We start from the raw sequence: 4,107 nt of genomic DNA, 5'->3' as shown, positions 1-4,107 counted from the left end.
ATATATGAAAGTTTAATTGTAATCATTACATTATGGTAAATAATGAAATTTAACACTATATGCTAATTTTTTGAGAAGGACCTGTACATCCCGCTACACCTAAATGGAGATACCGCTAACACTGGAGACGTCACCTACACCCTGGTCGTATCCTAAACATGCTGCTCCATCTGTGTCTTGTGGGAAGTCGTCGCTTACATTCTCGTTGTATCCTATACATTCCACGTCACCTGTGGGGAGACGTCGCTTACACTTTGGTTGTATTATATACATCCCGCTCCACCAGCGGGGAGATGTCGCTAAGGCCACTTTCACACTAGCGTCGTGCACTGCATGTCGCTATGCGTCGTTTTGCAGAAAAAACGCATCCTGCAAAAGTGCTTGCAGGATGCGCTTTTTCTCCATAGAATTTTATTAGCGACGCATTGCCACACGTCGCAACCGTCATGCGACGGTTGCGTCGGACAGTCACCACCAAAAAAATGTTGCTTGTAACGTTGTTTGGTGCGTCGTCTGCAGCATTTCCGACCGCGCATGCGCGGCTGGAACTCCGCCCCCACACCTCACAATGAGGCAGCGGATGCGTTGGAAAACTGCATCCGCTGCCCCCGTTGTGCGGCGCTTTCACAGCTAGCGTGAGTGCGCCGCAACGTCGCATAGCGACGTGCAGTGCACGACGCTAGTGTGAAAGTAGCCTAAGGCTACTTTCACACTTGCGTTTTTCAGCTTCCGTCACAATCCGTCGATTTTGAGAATGCAGGATCCTGCATTTTCCCATAGACTTGTATTAGCGATGGATGGCCATCCGTTTCATCAGTCATGCACTGGATTCGTCGGCAAAAAATGGTCCATCGGGCGGAGAAAACGTTCAGAGGAACGTTTTTTCTGCAAGTCGGAAAAATCGGTCAGCGATGCATCCTGCGCTGCCCGTCGTTGGCTACAATGGAAGTCTATGGACGCAGGATCCGTCGCTGACCGTCACACACAGGAATCCAGCGACATATCACGTTTTTCCCCTCTGAGCATACCTGGAAGGATTTTCACATTTTTCACAAGGGGAAAAAGTCTCTCTCTCGTCATATCCTGTACATCTCGCTACACCTGCATCTCGCTACACCTGTGGGGAGATGTTGCTTTATACTCTGGTAATATCCTATACATCAGGGGTGTCAAACTGCATTCCTCGAGGGCCTCAAACCATGCGTGTTTTCAAGATTTCCTTCTAATTGCACAAGGTGCTGGAATCATTCTGTGCAGGTGATTAAATGATCACCTGTGCAATACAAGGAAATCCTGAAAACATGACCTGTTTGCAGCCCTTGAGGAATGCAGTTTGACACCCCTGCTATACATCCAGCTCCACCTGTGGGGAGACGTCGCTTACAGTCTGGTCGTATCCTATACATCCCGCTCCACCTGCGGAGACATAAGTTGCACTCTGGTTGTATCATATATCGCTGCCACTCCACCTGCTGGGAGACACTGCTCACATTCTGGTTGTATCCCATACATCCAGCTCCACCTGTGGGGAGACGTCGCTTACAGTCTGGTCGTATCCTATACATCCCGCTCCACCTGTGGGGATGCATCGCTTACACCCTGGTCGTATCCTGTACATCCCGCTCTACCTGCTAGAAGACGTCGCTTACACTCTGTTTGTATCCTATACATCCCGCTTGACCTGTGGGGAGACGTCGCTTACACTTTGGCTGTATCCTATACATCCTGTTCTACCTGTTACCTGTGGGGATACGTTGCTTACACCCTGGTCGTATGCTTTACATCTTGCTCCACCTGCTGGAAGACGTCGCTTATACTTTGGTTGTATTCTATACATCCCGCTCGACCTGTGGGGAGACGTCACTTACACTCTGGTTGTATCTTATACATCCCGCTTCACCTGCTCGGAGACGTCGCTTACACTCTGGTCGTATCCTATACATCCATCTTCACCTGAATGAAGACATCGGTTACACTCTTATCCTAAACTAGACATCACGCTACACCTGAATGGAGATACCGCTTTATACTCTGGTAATATCCTATACATCCAGCTCCACCTGTGGGGAGACGTCGCTTACAGTCTGGTCGTATCCTATACATCCCGCTCCACCTGTGGGGATGCGTCGCTTACACCCTGGTCGTATCCTGTACATCTAGCTCTACCTGCTAGGAGACGTCGCTTACACTCTGTATCCTATACATCTCGCTCCACCTGCTGGGAGACGTCGCTTACACTGTTTGTATCCTGTACATCCCGCTTCACCTGTGGGGAGACGTCGCTTACACATTGGCTGTATCCTATACATCCTGTTCTACCTGTGGGGATGCTTCGCTTACACTCTGGTCATATCCTATACATCCTGCTCTACGTGTGACCTGGGGGGAGACATCACTTACACCCTGGTCGTATCCTATAGATCCTGATCTACCTTAGACCTGTGGGAAGTTGTTGCTTACACCCTGGTCATATCCTGTACATCCAGCTCCACCTGTGAGATGTCGCTTAGTCTGGTCGTATCCTATACATCCTGCTCCACCAGTGGGGAGATGTCATTTACACTCTGGTCGTATCCTATACATCCCGCTCTACCTGTGGGGAGGCGCCTCTTACACTCTAGTTGTACCTGGTCAGAGACGTCGCTGACACTCTGGTCGTATCCTATACTTCCTGCTCTATCTGCTGGGATACATTTATTCCATTCTGGTCTTATCCTATACATCCCGCTCCACTGGCTGGGAGATGTTGCTTACACTCTGTTCGAATCCTATACATCCCGCTCCACCTGCTGGGAGACGTTGCTTACACCCTGGTCATATCCTGTACATCTCGCTCCACCTCAGGGAGATGTAACTTACACCCTGGTCGTATCCTACACATCCCGCTCTACCTGTGTGGAGATGTCGCTTGCACTCTGGTCATATCCTATACATCCTGCTCCACCTGCGGGGAGACATAAGTTGCACTCTGGTTGTATCATATATCGCTGCCACGCCACCTGCTGGGAGACATTGCTTACATTCTGGTTGTATCCCATACATCCAGCTTCATCTGTGGAGACACGTTGCTTACACTCTGGTTGTATCCTGTATATCCCGCTCCACCTGTGAGGAGATGTCGCTTACACCCTGATCTTATCCTGTACATCACCGCTCCACCTGTGAGGAGATGTCGCTTACACCCTGGTCTTATCCTGTACATCTCGCTCCACCAGTGAGGAGCCGTCTCTTACATCCTGGTCGTATCCTATACATCCCGTTCTACCTGTGACCTGTGGGGAGAAGTAGCTTACACCATGGTCGTATCCTATACTTTCCGTTCTACCTGTGACCTGTGGGGATGTGTCGTTTACAGCCTGGTCTTATCCTGTATATCTCGCTCCACTTGTGGGGAGACGTCGCTTACGCTCTGGTCATATCCCATACTTCCCTTTCTACCTGGGGGGATGCGTTGCTTACACCCTGGTGATATCCTGTACATCCAGCTCTGCCTGTGAGAACGTCGCTTAGTCTGGTCGTATCATATACATCCCGCTCCCCCTCGGGGAGACGTCGCTTATACCCTGGTCATATCCTATACATCGCGCTCCACCTGAGGGGAGACATAAGTTGCACTCTGGTTGTATCATATATCGCTGCCAATCCACCTGCTGGGAGACATTGCTTACATTCTGGTCGTATCCTATACATCCCGCTTCACCTGTGGAGACACGTCACTTACACTCTGGCTGTATCCTGTACATCCCGCTCCACCTGTGAGATGTCACTTACACCCTGGGCGTATCCTGTACATCTCGCTACACCTGTGAGGAGACGTCTCTTACATCCTGGTCGTATCCTATACATCTCGCTCCACCTGCGGGGATAAGTCGCTTACACTCTGGTCGTAACTTATACATCCCGTTCTACCTGTGGGGATGCGTCGCTTACACTCTGGTCGTATCTTGTACATCCCGCTCGAAGATGTAGCTTACTCTCTGGTAGCATCTTATACATCCCGCTCCACCTGTGGGGAGACATCGCCTACTCTCTAGTTGTATCATATACCACTGCTACTCCACATTCCGCTCCACTTGTCGTGATACTAACTCCTTTCATTTCATCATC

The sequence above is a fragment of the Ranitomeya variabilis genome, chromosome 1 (genome assembly GCF_051348905.1).
Source record: "Ranitomeya variabilis isolate aRanVar5 chromosome 1, aRanVar5.hap1, whole genome shotgun sequence".
In the NCBI taxonomy this organism is placed as follows: Eukaryota; Metazoa; Chordata; class Amphibia; order Anura; family Dendrobatidae; genus Ranitomeya; species Ranitomeya variabilis.
Note: the sequence above shows the minus strand (reverse complement) of the source record.